Source organism: Falco biarmicus, chromosome 8 (genome assembly GCF_023638135.1).
Source record: "Falco biarmicus isolate bFalBia1 chromosome 8, bFalBia1.pri, whole genome shotgun sequence".
Lineage (NCBI taxonomy): Eukaryota > Metazoa > Chordata > Aves > Falconiformes > Falconidae > Falco > Falco biarmicus.
In genome coordinates this window covers 53,059,267-53,079,624 of record NC_079295.1, presented here as the reverse complement: position 1 = coordinate 53,079,624, position 20,358 = coordinate 53,059,267, and the positions used below count along the sequence as shown (strand labels likewise).

General features: G+C 40.0%; 1 protein-coding gene across 1 annotated transcript in view; it reads right to left on the bottom strand.

Annotated features, from left to right (window-relative positions):
* The window catches only part of ATP10B (ATPase phospholipid transporting 10B (putative)), a 60,501-nt gene extending 58,638 nt beyond the window's left edge, over positions 1-1,863 (bottom strand). Inside the window, exon 1 of the mRNA XM_056350484.1 lies at positions 1,726-1,863. The gene's annotated coding sequence lies outside the window, so the exon portion shown is untranslated. The remainder of the gene's footprint in view (positions 1-1,725) is intronic.
* Positions 1,864-20,358: the final 18,495 nt, after the last annotated feature.

Sequence of the window (20,358 nt, the reverse complement as noted above, 5' to 3'; positions counted from 1 at the left end):
GTTCACAAATCACAATTAGGCAAGTCTGCTTGACATTCAAGACATTGTCTCTCCACCCCATCTCTAACTAAGCGTAAAAATCAATGAAAGAATGACTTAGTTTTATTTAGTTTGGAGATCAAGCCTCTCCTCATGGCTTTCTTTGAAAGGCAGTGGTCATAAACAGTGCCATATCCATGAAGAGAGGGGCCGATTGGTGCTACCATGCAATTAAATGTGTTGCAGGAGGTGTAGAGACTTCATAACATAAACCATGCAAAACTAAGGACCTGTTATATGGGGGGTGGGGGGGAAATTACAGCTGGATGTATAATCAAAGCAGCAAGCTAATGGCTTTCTTGACATATGAATTTCAGTGCTGCCAATGAAAAGATAGCAGAAGCAAACAGCAGTTATTATTTCAGTTCAGTAAGAATAAAAAGGAGCCTAAACTTGTCATCAGTGTTAGGACATGACCTAGCAGGAAAGAAGAAAGAACTCAGAGATATGTCCTTCTGTAAAATGACAGTTTTCTATAATCCAGCCAACTACTTACAAGAATGTTCCAATTTACTAACAGTTCGGTGGGTTATGCCAGGTGCTTTCTGTATGGTAGAAAATCCATAAAAAATAGTGCATTCCTCTGGCAATATATCTAACACATCTGTCTCAACTTTTTCTAAAAGAGCTTCATAAAATCCCTTTTCTGTGATTCTAGAATATTTTATGTGTGCACACCCATTTGATTTATGTTTTTACAGACATATCATTGAAAGAACCCACAAAGTGTGGATTTTTTTCAACATACGTTTACTGAAATGACTGGTTTTCTTCCATCTAGCTAGTGAAGCTTTAGTACTGCAATATATATATCCTGAATGGGAAAGAGCAAGGTGGTGCAGACATTTCCAACACCATTATGTTTGGGATTTACCAACTATTCCACTTCAGCATACAGATTACAAGTGCTAATTCCAGTGCCGGCACATTAGAACTATTGCCCAAGCTACCCTTTGCAAGCCACTTCAGAAAAGCTTGCTTTTAAAAGCATTCAGCAAGTTATAGTGGTCTGCTTTATTTCTGACTGGGATTTTGAGACTTTCCACAGGATAAGGTCAAAAATGCCAGAGAGGCACCAGCTATGGCTGCGGAAATTTGGATTATGCTCAGTTACCCTGTAACTGCTTGAGGTGCAACCTGAGGAGAAATACGAGGAAAGCACGTGGCTGTGCCCCAGCTCAGCACTTGTCACGCTTGCAAACTAGGGGACAAACAGAGCCCCTCTATGTCCTTAAAACCATAAAACCTAATAAGTGCCAGGGAGCCTGGAGAAGTTATTCAGGTAAGTCATCCAGAGAAATATCCGTGACAATTTCCCTCTATTGCTATATAGTCACGGCAGAATAAGCTTTTAGTGTCTCATCCTCCAGTCTTTTGTGAAGTTGCAGTCAATTAATGCTATTACCATCATTCCCATGAAGTCTTAATCAACAAACTAAAAAGCCTCAGTTTCCAGAAACTGTTTTCCTTCTGTCTTTCTGTTTCATTATTGATGGATGTACTGTGGGCAGCTCTCAATAGGCAGACACATTTTTTCACATCTATACCTCCCACATGGTTTTCCAGGGAGAAGACATCGGAAAATCTAGCCTAGGACAAGTCCCCTGCCTCCTTGTGTAGATGCCCCTCAAGGTTTCCACAACCAAAGACATATATTCATTAAATGAAATGAAAATGAATCCTTACCTATCCTGTCCTTCCTTTTAGGAATGGCACTCTTCTGCACAGTCCAAACTTCTGTCACTCTTTGACCTTCCAGTGGAGCTACTATGGTCTCAGGAGCAGGAAAAAAGGTAAAACACGTCTAGGTATCTCAATTCCTGAACTTCTGCATTTGGAAAAAAAATAAGACAAGCAACATATATGTGACTAAACTATTACCTATTTATAGCAAAGGTAACTTAGCTATACAGAAACGTGTCAGCTAGACACCCAGTTACGCCAAGATGTGAGATGAGAAATGTGTAAGCTGGTGTTAGCACAGGAGGTTAGGTGCAGTAGTCACATTATTTCACAAGCCTGCATGAAAATTTCTGAAATGCGAAGCAATAACTGAAGCGTGAAAACCTTTGCACTTCTCCCATAAAGTTATGGAATAATGCATGTCCGAGAAAGTTTTAAATATTTCTGATGTTTGACGAATGAGTGAAATGAACAAGACGCTGTAAATTAAAATGGTGTCACTCACACTGTCATCAGGAAGGTCTTGAAACATTTCTCTGCAACAAAAGGAGTACTGACATGCTCTTTCTGTAGAGTGTGGGGTGCAATTTGATAACTTGCATCATCAAGCAATTGTGAGGCACAAAGTCACCAAACAATTTTTTCTTTTCCATTTGCATATGGATTAAAATATCCAACTCCTATTAACTAAAAAGAGTGCATCGTGGTACTCTTGGACAAGATACACATTCTACTTAATGGTTTTGTTATCGTACCCTGAAAAATACTCGGTTTGTGAAAAGCTATTGACTACCCTGTCTCAGAATAAGGATTCTGCATCTGCAATGAACACAACAGGGATGTATTTATTACAACAAGCAGCCATCAATTATATCTCCTAAAACCTAAGGCCACCATTCATGTTTTGAAAGCCTCATTTATTTTCTTCTTGCTGCATTTAATCAGTGAATTAAAATGTCACCATTTTTAAGACTAGTGCTACATTTCTGCCCTTAACATCTGCAAAGTCAGTGTGCTCATGATTTAGCCTACACTGTGGTAAGCTTTCACAGGTAGCTCTTGCCTGCATCCATAACGTAAGTTATCCAGTGGATACGGTGAACATGTTTGGAAACTAGAGAGAAACAGATAGTAAATATTCCTTCTGTTGGGAAAAGAGCTGAAAGGCATATTGGGTCAGCAGAGACAGAAGGAATGATACAGGGCCCTTTCCAAGTGCAGATTTCCACATGTTCGGATGGTTCAGCACATCAGAGATAAACTACCGTGTACTTGTCTCAAGCCCTCTCAGGCAGGCCTATGCTTATTTTTTTGTTATTTTATATATATCATACTATAGTGGGACTATGTAGGCATTCTTATACAAGAAGTGAACTTTCCTGTTGAGACATATCTTAAACAAGAAACAAACCAAAGGGAAGATAACACTATAAAACCCAGCATGCAGCTGGTAGAGTTTGGCATTTTTATTCCTAATTGTTTTCAGCTTATCTTCTCTTCGTAAGTACTTCAATTTTAAGCCAGAAAAAGTATTTGGGAAATGTTTCCTTTTATTGGAAAAGGGATGCTGCAACAGCCCACTGATGGTAAGTGTTTTCCTCTTGCACTTTATGTTGACAATGGGAAAGGCCTTTTGAATTTTCATAGGTAGCCTATGTGATCAGCATCTTCCCTGTGATTGCTCAATCTCATCCAATACTAAAGAAAACTTTATATGGTAGAGACAGACTGGATTAGAGAGTCCTGCCAATGCTGTTAACAAGGAAGGATTATTTGTGACACTTACTTTATGAGTATTCTTTTTAAATGCTGTCTTTTTTGAAGATTCTTGTATTAAAAAAAAAAAATAAATATTGGTGACTGTAAAAGAAAGTTGATCAGAAAGCCAGCAATAAGAAAACAACTTTTTCTCTTTTGAGGTTGCCTCATTCCTGCCAAGTGCCAGGCTCAGCTACAGATCTGCGCCCCAGACTTCAGGAGCTGCAGAAGGAATTTTGTTTCTCCTGCATATGCACAAAAACTTTTACAAAATCATGCCTCATGTGCTGTTCATTAAAGGAGATGATAGATCCACATTAAAAGAAAAATAATCCTGCTCATAGGCATATGTAAAAACAACTTTAAAAGCTGGCAATACAAAGCAGCAACTTTCAGAGCTATCAGAGAAAGAGAAGGTCTATACTTCATTTTCAAAAGCTGGTTGGATAATTCTGAAAATTTGACTTCAGGGCAAAATTTCAGACAGGGTGGAGCTTATTTCTGAAAGTCAGGACTGTGAGAAAAGGCAGTGGTGGCACTTCAATGCAGATGTGGACATTACTAAGTACTACAACTAAGAAAATGTCCTTCCAAGTTTTCACCTGATATTTTAATTTCTACATTGCCTGTAAGGCAAGAAGACATTAAATAACACAAGCCTTCTCTAATACTTCACTCCATTATCCCTTAACTCTTATTGTATTTTCTAACTGAAAGCTGCAGCAATTTTTCTTCTTGATGCCCTGTATGGATGTTGTGGCATCCATTTGAAGGAGCTGTTCTGGGGAAGGTTTGGCTGGGGAGATAAACATTACTGAGCTGAGTATTATAGAAATTTCAGCTACAAACTTCTTTATCTGCTTTGCAATTATATGCTAGGAAGCTCTTTCATTCTTAGGTGATACTGTATAGAAATTCCTCCTCAGTCATATCAGTTCAGAGAAAATATTTTGTGGTTAAGACTAATGGAAAAGGGAAAGGAGATTGGGAAGAATAAGGCAGGCAATTACATTGATTAGCAGGATACAGACCACAGACTAAAAGTATACTGTAACACTTTATAGTAGAGAAATAGTACTTGCAGTAAGAAAAGAAGTTGCTAGAAATGAAAAAAAAAAGAGCTCCAAAGAACTGCTGCATTCAAAAAAAGCTGGTCATTGCAGACTTGTCATTTAACTGACAAGAGAAATATATTATGGATTAACAACTACATAATGTTTTTGAGTGCAGGTTTGTGTTGGATAAACAGAAAAGAGCTTTTCATAAATTTAATGCATCATTAGACCACAGGGATTCACTATTCTATTATTATATTAGATTGACATGTTTTTCATGTCTTGACTAGATTCTCTTTCCTTGGGGAATAAATCCAAAAATCTTGCAATAATAGGTTAATTATAAGACTCTTTCCTGAGGACAGACTAGATTTCAGTGCAGAACTTTCCTTTAGCTTGAGCAGTGCAGAGGCATGTTCAGACAGCACAATCTTCTGCAGGGCTGCAGCTGTTATTAAGACTGGTTTCAAAATAGATGTGCTCTCAGCGTATGCTGACATACAGGTCATACAGACAAGGATGATTATCAGATATTATTCAAGAAGGAAGTTTCCAACTTGCAAACAGCAGCTCTGGATGCTGTGTTGAGCTTCATTCTGTGAATGAGGAGCTTGCTCAGGTCTCCCATGTTACATGCTCAGTTAAATAAAGAGCTAGACTAAAATTATCTGGCTAGCTACAATGAGTATCACTGCTGCCAGAATGCCCAAATACTACACGGATTTATTCTTACTACTTTTGGGCCCACTATACTTTACACGAGTGTACGCAGAGGTAGCTTCTGCATCTTTACCACCTTCCAGCACAGTAATTACATTTGTCCTGTTCACACCATCAGCTGAGGAGACACTGGGAAGAGGTACTTGCACAGAGCTTTTACAAAATCCAAAACGGCAAGGTGCTACTTGGAGACACCAGACTGAAAGGGCAGCCAGATCTGTGGTTTTCGTGACTTTGAGTGAGGTGTTCTTGAGCTTTCTCTTACAATATAGTGCCCAGACATGGACAGTGAATTTCACCATGTATCTTAAAAATGGTTTATGTGCATCTGTCTTTTCAGACAGGTAAACATAGCTCCAGACATAAGACTGCAGGCTTCAGGCCAGTGCAGAAGTGAGAGTGGTCATTGTAAGAAATAGCTACATATCTTGGCACATATGTGGTTTTGAGGATGCACATGAAGGTACTGTCCTAAATACAGATGTTTTCAGAAATCAGGCCTTTATTACTCTTATCCAGGAAATATAAGAGCCATAATATAGGAACTCTTATTCATACTTACAGTTCACTTTAAATATTAAAAAAATTTCTATGCCACATGAGCATACATTGGCTGAAACAAAACTGTATACAATGCAAACAAAAGTATATGCTTATACCACTGGCCTTTGGAAACAACCTCCATGTAAGTTCTTACATACAGGCAAGCGTTAAATTCTTTTTTTGTTCATAGAAGAAAGGATAATTCATAAAGAAAAGTAAAAGTAAAATTAAAAATGTTTCAGACAAACCTCTTTCCTTAGCTCTAGAAAACTACGTCTCCATTCTTTCCACTGCCTGGTTATCAGAAAAGAAAATCCAGACAAGGAAATGAAAAGACGCGTACGCTACACATCCGTTTGACATGTCATATGTCTCCACTCACCTCTGCTTCTTGGTAGACAGCATATTCTCCATCTGAGGACTCTGTCTTATCTATAAAAACACTCAAGGCCAGTAACCAGAGGAAGCAACAGCAACCTAGGTTCTACAATTCTGAACATCTCTCCATGGTGGGGAAATGTCCATCTTCAAGGATTTTAAAGGCATTAAAGAATTATGGGCCCAGTTACTCATTTTCTTATTAGGCCCCAAACAGTCGGTCTAAACCCAGTAGTGTAATAACAGACTGCAACAAGCCCCCCAAACATAAATTAAGCATCAGAGACTCTGCTTGAGCAAAGTGACTTCCACAGCAGACACAACCCAGGTGGCAATCAGCACAGCTGTGTGCTAAGCCATCTCCACCCACATCCCAGAGAAAAAGCAAACACAGAGAGACAGGGATGCCAGGTTAGGGTAAGGTGCAGTAAGGCAAACTGTAGACTCACTGTATTGTAAGCTCCTTAGTTAGAAAAGGTTTGCTCGGTAAACTGCAAATATACACATCCAGCCCAGTATCTATGCCTGGCGGGGGCTTTTTGCACAGCTGTCTTTTGTTTCTCTGAATCTTTCACATGAGAAGCATTCTCATTGCTGCACATTGGGGAAATTTTCCCTTGTGCTCTCATCTGGCTATTCAGAAACCTTTAGAGTTTGCTATTGCAAAAGAGACTAATATCTGTTTCGATCCAACGTATGCCTCCATCTCTAGCTCCCTGAGTGGTCCTGCACGCTACTTAATTAGAAGACCATGTATTTCAAACTCTGGCAATGGCAGAATTTGGTTGCATTTTAGCCCAGAAATGAGGACACCAAAATTAGAGCAATTGTCTGAATAATAATTTTTTTTGTTTGTTCCACTTAATATTCAAAATCAAAGTGAAGTGGCCTTTAAAAGACAATCTAATATTTATAGCGTGTATGATTATAAAGCACTTATGATCAAAATTATGTTGCAGATGTTCATGTGGGAACTCAGCAATGCTGAAAAAGTCCAAAAGGAAGCAGAAAAATTGAAAATAAATTGGAAACTGACCAGAAGATCCTTTATATGTAAAAACCTTTTATGCAACTATGTTTTTGTCTGAATGTGCTGACTCTAATTTCAGTTCTCCAAATCTGAATATTAAAGTGCCTCAAAGAGAATAGTTACTTATTTATATGAAATGGAAAGAAAAACCAGAGAGGCTAAAACAACTGCCAATTCAGTAGGGCACAGCTCCATGTCAATCAAAGATGAAGGGAAAGCTTAATCAGGATCTAATCACCCAGCATTGTTTAAGGAATGTCCAGTAACACCTGGGCTGGTGAACCAGGTGTGTATGCAGGATAAAGTGAAGTTGTCCTGTTTCAGTCAGGAGTGATGCTTTTCAGGCCTTTTTTGGGAGAACGACAAGAAAATTTCTTCAGTCCAGAAAGGTTCTCCTGGCAGCAGTGCACCACACTGGGAGCATTGGGAGAATTGAGGACTACGTCGGCTAGTAACGGATGGAGCTAGGTTAAGATGCAGGAAGCTGATCTCCCCCTCTAGCTCTGCCACAGGTTTCCTTGGCCTTCAAAGACCACCACAAACTTCCATATAAGAATCTGAGCATAAACCGCATAACAACACGTACTTGTGAAATGCTTCTTGGAAACATTAATTGGTTTTTAAAAACAGTAAGATTCCCTTTCATCCCATCTCTTTTTCCCTCCTGTACTCTCATCCTCCCCCAGGCTAAGGTAACTGGGATGCACATTTTTGCATTTAATTAAACTAGATAGATAAAATAAGATAATACACCAGAAATCATTTTATAAGACTACAAAAAGTACAGCACAAGAGTTCACTTGTTGACAAGGTATTTTCCCCCAACCCTATGTTAAAATCTAAAAGACCAAGATTTACAATGTGCCAAGGCTACTTTTCCTAGAAAGGTACCTAACCACCTTATTCTATCTATATCTCATTTCCTCGATGATCTTTCTCTTTCCTCCATCTGTCAGGTCACAGAAATATAACATTAACCTTAGGAAATGTCACCGTATTCCAAAGAAAATGAGTCACTTGACAGGCAGCCAGCTTGGGCAGCAGTGACGGGGGAAGGTGGGAGAGGACAGGGGTAGGGTGCAAACACTGCTCCACTCACACTGCAAATTATTACAGGGACCTAGAACCAGTTAAACTGTTCTGGCCCTTTCTAAAGCAAGAAATCCAGGAGCAGTAGCTTACAGGCAATGTTCCACAGAGATGAAGGGAGATTATGTTTGTACTGTGAGGTGACTCAAGCCAGACCTTTTGCAAGGGAACAGCGATTATTAAGTAATCTTGGGAAAAGTCACACCTTATTTCCACAGAAAGATACACACCTAAAGCAAAAGAAATTAACCCAGTCACTTAAAAAACTATGTATTTACAGAATATCAGATGTACTGCAGTAAGACAGGACAAGCAGACACCCCCCAAAAAATAATTAAAAAATGAGGTCTAGAAAAATTTCAGAAAAAATGAATTCTACTCCATTTATTCAGGCTGCATGTAGAGAAAATAATGATTATATTTAAATATCAGCACTATTAAGCAAATCTGGGACAGACCTGATGAAGCACCTCTTTGTTATTCAGCAGAGCAGTTCTTTTATAAAATCAGACACAGCAAAGACTTGCCAAGGAAAATGGGCTGAGGGGAAGCATAAAGCTGTAATGCTATGACTATTTTGGGCCAAACAGAGATATTTATCCTAACTGAGCATCTCCTCATGCTGAGATACAGATACTTCCTTGCCAGAATCTCTCAGGAGCACAGACACAGGGTTCAAACTTCCTCTCCCAATCTATGTTCATGCTCTATGTTTCTAGCAAGGTTTGACACAAAATCTGTTACAAGGAAAGGAACAGTAAGCTTTGTCAAATTCTTATTTCTGGTCTAAAACCTCATATGAAATTTTAAGGTAAAATGCAAACATATGCATCTGTCATCCTGAAGATTCCCTAGGATTGCTTTTTTGTGGCTTTGCATCTTGTGCAGTCATTTATGTGAATGCAAAATCACCATGATAATGAGCAATCAGTTGACTGATTAAAAAAAATAAATTTGGGGCAGACTGGAATACAAGTGATATCAGAACAGTAAGTATTAAGACTGAAACCAAAAAGAATTTAAGAAACTTAATTCCAAACCTGAGCTTCACTTGTTACTGGTTGCAACATCAGAGACAACATTACCATAACCTGTGCTGTTAATTACTACCTAGCCAATGGAAATGAGGAAATTTTAATTCTGCTGGAGATTACTTAAGTCTGAAACATACCTTTAAAGCAGAATGATAAGTATCAGACTGTGAAAACATTCTGAAGAATTGCCTTAAAAGACAACCTCCGCCCCCACTTTTCTGCTATTATTGTTTTAATTCCTAAAGTATCCAAGAAACTGTTTAAGAATCTGAATTCTAATACATGAAAAGCCATTTTCTTCACCCATCCTGAAGGCTATTTGTTTGGTTGTGGTACATTAGAACTCTATACTATCATAAACACTGGCACAAAATGCAGGTTTTAATTACTATGTAATTAAAAAGCAGAACATGAAGTATACAGTCACTGATGATTTGTAGCCAAGGCTTGTTTCAACAAAAACGGCAAATATTTTTGCTTGCCTTTAAAGTATGATGGTGTCTGATTTCTGATGTAAATTGAAAAACTGGTTATTCAAAGTACTCCATTTCATTATAACCCAAAGCACATGACATTCAAAGTCAAACACAATAAAAAGTGTTAGTAAGCATAAATTCTGTCTGAGTCTGATGTATAAATGACTTCATTTCTAGGTCGACTTTTTACGCAGAATAGTTTCCACTGAAATTATATTAAGGCATGAATCTCCTTTTGAGACAAAAGAAAAAGGTTCTTAGCATCGTCTTCTTGCTCATACTGTTGGCACAAGAGAGGCTTGCAGCTAGCTCTTCCTAACAAAACCTTCAGTGTTACAACTGGTCCCACAGAGCGTGTGAAAGAGCTTCTCCACCACTGCATTCAAAAAATGTGTTTCTGTCAGAGCAGTTTACTTGTATGTTACTACAGTGATTTCAAGCTGACTTTTTTTGCCTTTAAAAGCACCTGATTGTAATTTACATCTTCACACTGAAGTTGATTACAACCTGCTGTAACACATGGTACTTGACTCAGCCATCTCCAGTTACTAACTGAGATAGGTATAGCTATAACCCTGAAGTGGATGATGAAAATCGTAATTGTTTAACAGCTTTGTTTTGAGCAAGCAATACTATGAGGCTGTGAAGTCAGTTTAACTTCCTGGAATTTTGTCCATTTATTAGTTATCTTACCTAAGTCCAGCTGACCCACTGAAAACAATGGAATTTCTTTTCCTCCAAAGTCAGGGAGACAGAGCCAAACCGTTAAATTGTGTTCCTTCTTCTTTTCTATGGATTAAATATTTTCTCTAACTTGAGTGTCCTGGGTGTTGATCCTGTTTTCCCTTCTTGTTACGTGAGCATGTAGTGAAGTTACCATAGGGTGCTGGGAGTTACATCCCCTGGAATAAAGGTGTGATATTCGTAGGCTGCTTGCAGTAACTTTAACTGACATCATGGCTTGAGTGGGTGAAGGTTATAACATAACCACTGCAATCTGTAGTTACTACTACTCTGGTCTAAACTGGAAGCTACCGCACAGCAATTTTACTGTTTTTGTTAGCAGTTAGAAGACAAACTCTTCCAGAAAAATCATCTGTTTCTGCAGCCAGTATACCAATTTTCATTCATCAGTGCACTGCAGCACCTCAAGACATGGTTTGTTATGGTATCAAGTGAATTCCATAATAGAAATTATTTTCAGGAGTAAGTTCCCCTTGGACAAAATCCATAGGTCACATGGGTCAATCTTGCCATTACACAACAGTCCAACTGATCATAATATTCAAGTACTTTTCAGGGAACGCTAGCATGAAAGACAATATATACACTCTAGGAACCTTGCTCACAAGAGCTGGTGGTGCAGTCTTTACCAAGGGGCTGTATTTCCATTGGCAAGAGAAAAGTGAGCTGTTTGTAAAACTGAAGTGTCAAGGTTCTTAGTTTTGTAGCTGTCTGGGGAATGAGATTTCATAGCCTGGTTTCCTATTAATACTGGCTAATACTTTTATCAAATTGTTCCTGTATTGAAGATAAGTCTGTTCTTGATGGAATTCTTGATTTGGTAGCACCAAGAAGTAGAGTAGGGGGTCTCTCCTTCCATAAAATACAGGTATATAGCATATATACACACTTCCAGGGTGATCTGCTGCAGTAATTTTAAAGGAACAAAAACAATTTCAAGACTATCGTATAGGAAGTTCCACCTTCTGCTGACAACAAAGAAAGAGCATTGCCAGCTGGTGGTGATGGTTCTTGGGATCAGTGGTACAACATGAGGCAGTTTTCCTCAAGAGATGTCACACGCTATGTTGTGTATAGATGGTTACCCGAAGAACAGCAGCACCGATGTTAAGATTACAAAAAGACATATGTTTTAGTCATTTTTCAGCGGAGAGGTATGGCAAGGGGCTTGCACAACCCTAGCTAATCACCCAGGACCTACCTTTGTCACACCTGGGAGAGGGTTTTGCAGGTGTGGTTCCTCAGTTGCCCAGAGCCTGGCTATAGCCAAGGAGATCTTGGCTCCATCCATGTTGCCTGAACTAGATTTCCTTCTAACTTATACCACATTGTACCGGCAAGTCTTCGCCCTTAAACCTGGCAGCTGGGAAGTGGGTTTTGTCTGTCTCTGTCTCTGTCCAAATGAAGACCCTGTTACTGGATTAGAGCTAAAAGGCCACAACTGAACTGGTAACTAGTGACAGCTTTGATAAACAGGCAGAGTGTTCAAATATTAAATGAATTAATGGATCTGTATGCAATGGACTCCGGCTCTGACCAACATAAGAATGGGATAAGAAATAGTTTACCGCTTATTTTAGAGCCCTCTGTTTTGCAATCATTAACTAGGTAGCCATAGTAAAGATCTGATGATGTAAATGAACCACACATTTTGCAAACAGGAAACTGGCTTGTTAGTGTCACAGCAAGGACAAAAATTCAGGAACGACTGTCTCAGCCTTACGCTCCATCCCAACAGGATTTCACTATACTGATAGAGATGCAAAGCAATTGCCTGTATAATTTTAAATTGTGGAGAGTGTTTTGCATTAACCCACATCAGCTGGTTGACTTATAAGTCAGAGAATCTTGCATATTCATGGTAGTATTTTTAACAGGTATAATACTTTAAAGGCAAAGAGCAGGCAGAGAAGGTAGATTCAGAGCTCTATTTCCTATATATTTCTTCCTTACATTTACATGTTCTAGCTTTGCAGGCCACTCCCATTTTTAAAGAGAGATTAATACACTATTGTGCCCCAATTAAACATGCAAGAGCATTAAAGTAGGTCATTGCCATTTATTAGAAACAAATGAATGTTTTAGTGCAAACAGATATTTCCATTTGTCTTGTTGCCCCTAGGGAAAAATTCTTCAGATTTTAATAGAAAAAAGACACTCCTCTACTGACTTAGATTTTGAATGTAAATTTATGAAAATTTTTCCTTCTTTCTGAACGGATCTAGAAGTTGCCTTTTCTGAACTACAGAAACTAAACGAATATCCTCTCTGAGCTATACGGGGTTAAGAAACAAAGAAAAAATAGTAAAAATCTTTCCTTTTATACAGTGTGTAAGAGTAGAAGTAGAATTAGATTGTCCTGGTTTCGGCTGTGATAGACTTAGTTTCCCTCTCAGTAGCTGGTACAGTGCTGTGTTTTGGATTTAGTATGAGAATAATGTTGATAACACACTGATGTTTTCAGTTGTTAAGTAGTGTTTATCCTAAGTCAAGGACTTTTCAGTTTACCATACTCTGTCAGCGAGGAGGGGCACAAGAAGCCAGGAGGGAGCAGAGCCAGGACAGCTGACCCGAGCTAGTCAAAGGGACATTCTGTAGCATAGAAAGTCATGCTCAGTATATAAACTGGGGGGAGCTGGCTGGGGGCCACCGATCGCTGCTCAGGGACTGGCTGGGCATTGGTCAGCGGCGAGGGGGAAATTGTATCGTGCATCACTTGTTGGTTTTTCTTTCCCCTTGGGTTTTATGCCTCCCTCTCCCTCTTCTCTTCATTACAGTTATTATTGTTGCTGTTGTTATTATTAATGTTTTATTTCCATTATTAAACTGTTCTTATATCAGCCCATGGGTTTTACCTTTTCCCGATTCTCCTTCCCATCCTGCTGGGGTGGGAGTGGGGAGCGGAGTAAGAGAGCAGCTGTGTGGTACTTAGTTGCTGGCTGGGGTTAAACCACAAGAAGATACATGTCTTTTATAAGTTTACTAGCTGCTCACAGCCCAGATTTAATTTTTTTTCTATTATGCAGCGCTGCAGTAATTAACAGAAGAACCGGCACAAAGGCAGTAGATGACTGACATGACACACTGAAGATGAGCAGAACAACTACCTAAGAAAAACTCACAGATACCTCTGCTGAAAATATCTCCACTCAGTCTGTATCAGGCAGCAAGTGAGGTATAAACAGAGTGAAGACAACTCTTTAAGTAGCAATGTATTTATTTTACAACCTGCCCACCCTGCCTGCCTGCTTCCTCTATTAAAGCACTTTGCTGTACACATGGAGAGCTCTCCTGGAGGCAGTTACATTTATGAACTGTTTGCTCTCTGCTCGCCTTGCAGCCAGCAGTAGCAAAACCATCACTCACTCTGAGGAAAAGGGAACCAGGTGAAGAAAAACGACTCTCCCCGAATGCCCTCATAAATTCACATGGAGAAATAACCGCGCAGCACTACCCAAAACCTTTAGTTTTATTAATGGCAGGAAGGCAGTATTTCTAGCCAATAAATCTTCTTAGCTTCACCTACTGGTCAAAATGGAAGATGCACCATTTTGGCCAATTCCACTAACCTCTTATTACAGGTCCTGCAAAATATTAAATCATGTAATCTGGTTCACAAGACCGCCTGCCGGCAGAAATACACTCTCAGAGAACAAATCAGCAACACGGAAGGTTGAGCACCAACACTTCTTCCCATGCCCAAGTACAACACCAACGGCCCTGAGGAGGGCAAGGAGGATAAACAAGCAGGGAAAAGCCCCAGAAAAGTGAACACAACCTGAACCCTGAATGAAACCTAGAGTGGAGTGGATTAGGATTAAATGACAACAGTGTTGGAGCACTGGGCCTGAACACAGGTCTCAATAACACATATTGACTGAACGAGCAGCATAACGTACACCGCTCCTCTCCTGTTGGATAATTTTCCCTGTCTGCAGCATGGTGACAATATTTACTATCCCACAAATGTGCTTTGAGGCTACCAACATTAAAACAAACAGATGCTCTAAGATTTACAAGAACCACAAGCAGGTCAGACGGGTGGTTGGTTGCTCGTAGCTGAGCTGGCTTCAGTGCAACCCTTTCATCACTAGGGGAAATTAGCAGAACCCTCCACATTTCAAAATTAATAAATTAATAAATCCCTTAGCAGCTGTACTGCAGAGTGGCTGATAACTGCAGAGCTGGAAGAGCTAGACCTCAGGCCTGTGGGAGAGTCTGTGTGGTTATTTGTACGTGCGCTTTGCAGAGGGGAGATGAGTGACACAAACCGCTGTGTGAAGAGCCAGGGAGAGCACTGCCACTCCCTTTTGCAGTTTGTCTAAAGAAAAAAAGAAAAGAATATACCACATTCAAACTGAAGGTGAACCAGTTCATGAGCGCATGACTTAAGTGCCCATAAAATATTTCAGGATATATTAAATATAACAGAGCAGCTTTTCAAAAATAAGAGTAGATGCAGCTGTGATTTCATCTCTCCTGACGGTGCATTTTTCTGGACTTCCAGTGTTTGTCACTGTTAAAGCAGTCAGTTGTGCCTTTGAATTAGACTGCACTGTGAAATGGCCAGGGACAGAGGGACTCCTCATACCGAGCATAGGAGCGAACCAAAGCTTTACTGGTCAGCTTTTCAAGATTATGCTGTAGGCAACATGTTTCTTTTTAGCCTGGATGCAAAGGGAAGCATGTGCAGCTACAGTATCAGCCCGGTATCATTCCCCTTTTCCCTCCCCAGCAAGAAATTTTGAATCAATTCAAATTCAAAGACATTAACACCCCACAGTTTCTGTGAAAAGAAGCAGCCAGATTACAGAGAGACACCTGAGATAGCCTCCCCCGAATGAAGGGCTGTGGTGCATGTGCACTTGTGATGTTCTGCAGTGCTGATACAGCCAGATGACATACTCCTCCCCTAAACCAGGCTTTCGAAGTTGCACTACTTGAGCAACTACTTTTTTTTTTTTTAACAAAGCCTGCAGAGTATAAATGCTGTGATGGTATTAGCCAGGCTATTGAAATGTGGTGTTATCAGCAGGAAAATTATGGATTCATTTTTACTGCAGATCTTTAAGTGGGAGGCTAGTTATGGTGGTGTTTTCAAAAGCTGAGGACAAGTTTGCAACTCTCCAGTCTGCTCCCCAGGCTTTGTTCTGCTGTTTCTTTGCCAGTGTGCAACATATTCTCCTGAACTGCTATGACTTTTTTTTTTTTTTCTTTCTTAGAGGAGGCTGCAGGAGACAGAATGGAAATGACATCAAAACACATATTCTGCAAGAATAATGTGAAGTCTACCTCGAACAGCTTGACATTTTTAATTACTTCCACACATATACCGTATGTGAGGAATAAAGTTAAAATAATTTGTTTACTGAATGGTGGCAAGCCTAAAAAAGCACAAAACAGATGAACGGATACTCAAGTGTCTGCTTAATTACAGTTAAATATAGGAGAACATGTATAATTTCAGCCTTCAATACCTGCACCTGGCACTACCCACTTCAGAGCTTGGTGTGATGAGCACTGAGCACCAGCTTTCAAATGGCCTGGAAACAGGATTCACACACAATGATGGGTGGCCCAGCCACTGCACTGACAAAATCCCCTACAACACTGAGGATATGCTGCTGCTGATCTGCCTACTTCTGTACTATTTCATTATGTCTGATTAGATGTTATGACTCAACATTATGACCAGATTCTGGAAGTGAGGAAACTTCTGCAGAGTTTCTCCAGCTCTGGAGTAATCTCTTCTTGTCACTGAGTTTCAGGTCACAAATCACAGGGGACACAAGCCAGTGATGCCTTGCGTATAGTGAAAAAAATGATAAAAAACCAAGAAAAAAGTAACAAAGACTTATTGCCCAAACAGCAGAAAGTAACTGTATGGTAGAAGACATTTCAAAAATGGGTATTTCTACGTAAACTAGAGGCAACTACAAGTACATTTTGCAGAAATATATCATTGGGCAGAGAGCAGCTGGGATGTGTGCATGAAACCCTACATTTTTTATACCTGGACTTTGCAATTGGTGATGGGGACACCACAATACATACCAGGTCACCTCGCTTGTCACTGAAATGCGGTCGCCTGTAGAGTGGAAGGTAGTTACCAATTAAGAGCAGATAGTGACATTATAACAACAGCTTTGAGCAAGGGATTTCGAAAAGCCATAAGGGGAATTTTAGGTAGGCAGAATGTAATTATCCATTTGGAATTCAGCCAGGTACACACAACTCTCTGAACTCTGCGTTTGCTGCCAATCGAAATAACACCGCATCCCCGCAATTTGCAGCGGCAGGATTGCTGGGCAGACCACAGATTACGCACTAGGTACCTCATGAGCTATTTGCAGGATGGTTATAGCAAACCCGGCTGTCTGGGAAGAAAAAAGCCAGAAGAGTATCAGGCAGCATGGCAAACTCTCTGCTACTTTGAAGTCAAGGGCAAAACCTTTTTCACACATTAGAGATGTAAAAAGTTATTTGGCATATCAACCCTTCTTGCAAGCAACTGCAGCCATCTGGCTTGCTTTCAAACCTCCCGCCCAGACAGCTCCTTTATTTATATAGCCCCTGGGGAGCCTCACACATTTCTGACAGCTCCAGCAGACGGGTACTTTCCCCTCTCTGTTCCTATCTGCCTATATCTGTGCTTTGGCTCGCAGTAGCTTTCTGTTTCCAGACACGCTGCTGAAGCTGGAAATAAACACCAACTGAATCAGATCTTTTCAACAAGGCACACTCAAAACTGTGTTCTCTGCACTTAACAGGCCATCTACAGTCCTCTGGGCACATGCTTCCATTCTGTTTTCCTGCTGCTACTGGATTCTCCACACTGTGCTATTCATTTGAGGAGACAAGCGCACTACCCATGTCAGCAACATGGATTGGAAAGAAGCCCTCAAGAGTCCATCCAGATCACTTCACTTAGCTAACACTATAGTCTGTGATGCTCTTTTCATCCAGTCTGTTCAAGCACCATTTGAGAGAACAACATAGTAGACAGTAGGGCAAGTAAAACCATCCCCAGATCCTGAACTCTTTTTCCCTACTGACTTACCACACAGAGCACAAGCAATTTTTTTCTGGTTTCTTAGCACCTTATCTTTCAAAGAATGGTGAGAGCTCAGAAAGTAGTACTGAAAAACCAAGATTCATAAGGGAAAATGTATGATACACTGACAGCACACTTCTTGCTATTGAGATAGAATAATAACTGTATCATTTATAAACATATAAGATTTATGATTCTCCTTCATTTTTCTGCTTCAGGGGTTGAACCTGTTCTGAACTGAGAGATTAAAAGGAAACTTGCAAGGTTATACCCTGAGCTGTTGAGTTTAGAATCACAGAATAATTTAGGTTAGACAGGACCCCTAAAAATCCAACCCCCCATGCAAGAGCAGGGCCAACTTCAGAGTTAGAAGAGGTGGCTCAAGGTCTCTCCCACTCAAGCTCTGCTTACCTCCAAGGCCAGCAGCACCATGGATACTTCTTTAAGAAATTCAGAGACACACAGACCAGAGGTCTGAGGAGCATAGAAATTCTTGTCTGTGTCTCTAGGGAGACACTCACAGCCAAAATACCTATATTCAGATTCTCACCTTCCTTTAGCTAAAAGGAAAGGTAAGAGTCCTGCAAAGGCTGATTTGAGAGAATCTATCTAAAATAATACAAGAAGACTCCCTCTTCTAATTATATAAACTGTTTAGGCAAATAAGCCTATCAGGTCAATGTTTTTAGTTATCTACATTTAAGAAGGTGCAAATATCTAGCAAAGCATAAGTAACAATTTCCTAAATATCATGAGAACCCAGGAAAAACAGCACCATCCACTATTAATGTAGCACTATGGTTGTCCACAGATGACACAAATGAACGTATTTAGAAACCTCCCTAATTTCATATTGCCGTCCTTGCTTCAAATAAGCAAGCCAGTCACGCACAATATAAACTGCAAAATACAGGTGATTTGAGAGAGATGGGCAAGACCTGAAAGCTACAGTCTTTTTTATTCAAGTAACTTAATTTTCTAAGTAAACTCTTTTACTAAGAGTCACTTGAGATTAGACAAGTTAGTAGAAAAAGAATAGGAGAAGGAATCAGGTACTCCTCTCTGCATTGGAGAATCCATTCATAATTCAGAGAGGTACAGCTTAAAGGGCAAACTTTTCTGCGGCCAGATTGCAGCATGACTAGTTTATTATGGGTAGGGTGCCCTTATTTTTAATTATTAGTGCAAGACATGTTTTAGGGCTGTTAACCTTGGCAGAATGTCTTTAATTAGCTACTGCATCAGAAGTGGGACACCTATATTATTTCCAACACAATGTAGTTAAGCTATAGTAGAATGATTCAGTGCAGTGTTGTTGCATTCAAGGATTTACAATCAAAATTTAACATTCAGGAAAGTATGATACTTGTTTTCCTTCAGAAACTAGCTGCAACTGTGTCTTTAATGCAACTCCTTTGACAATGTTTTCATTATGTTTAACTAAAACCAGCCTCTTTGAAGCAGACTGCAAATTTTTATTTATGAGTTTAATTGAAAGCTTGGTTAGTGGACACAACCAATCTGGAATTGTATACTTAGGTCAGGATATGATCTGAATCAGTTTGAAGTAGACTTCAGGTCTGACAAAACAGACAGAAAATGGTCAGCAAAATCAAGACTATGAATTTTTCAGTAAACCCAGAGCAGATACGTGAAAGCTCTGTATGAATGCTTTGAGGCTGAATCATCTTCTGTTGTAACACATTTCTGTGCTGCTGTAGTAAGAATTGGTGATCCCAGGCCTGATGAGAGAAGAAAGTGAGAGATCCAGCCAGATCCATCCCATGCGCCTTTGGCAGCGAGCTGAGTACACGTGGCAGTAAAGACGCCAAAGCTCCGAAGGGAGCTTACAGCGTGAAGTGTCTAAGCTGCGTTATGACGGGTGAGCTGTTCCTACGTGATTGGTAGTAAGGAAGCGATAAAAACATAAAAAGTGAAGCTAAACCCCCACACCCTCATAAGTGCCAAATAAATAGTTTGAGGTTTTCTAAGCTGTTGGATTGTCAGCAAACAAGAAGCACAACTACGCTCAGGCGTATTGGATAAATTACTCATACTACAGCAGCACAACTCTCATCATTTCCTGGCAGAAACATTTTCCCCTGCCCCTCGAACACCCCAGAAAGTCAAGCAGAAACCAGACATGGCCATCTCTGTGTATTCTGTACTTTGCCTCCTCACTGCCCACCACATCACTGATGGAACCAAACCAATTGTTTAAGAGAGCCCACGTTTAAAACCTGTGATGGCAGAGTTAGGTTGAGGAGCAAGGAGTCACGATGCAGTTATGTTACACCAGTTACTTGGAAGAACTGCTATCATGTCCATAAAACTGACACTGTCTGTGCTACTAAAAGACAAACAATAAATACAGAATGCTATGCTGTGTGATTTTCTGCATTAATTATTCCAGCTGTGGTTTATTATCAGATTTTATTTAAAGGATGGCGCAATTGTTTGAACAGGCTCTGTGGCAAGGAAGCAGAGCATTATAGGGTATTTTCATTTTCCTGATCACAAAGCAATATATTCTTTCAGCAGTTGACAGTGCCAGAGAAGTCAGTTTAAACATTTTAGATTTTTATGTGGGCTTTCAAATGGAATGAAAGGACTTGTAGCCAAGCAACACATTTGAACAAAAGATTGCTACTGGCACCGCAAGAGAAAACTGGACAAAGCACTACATTAGCACTTGCCGTCTAGATCCCGAGAGGTCAAATCCTGCTTAGGTCACTCGGGGAACGTGGCTGGCCAG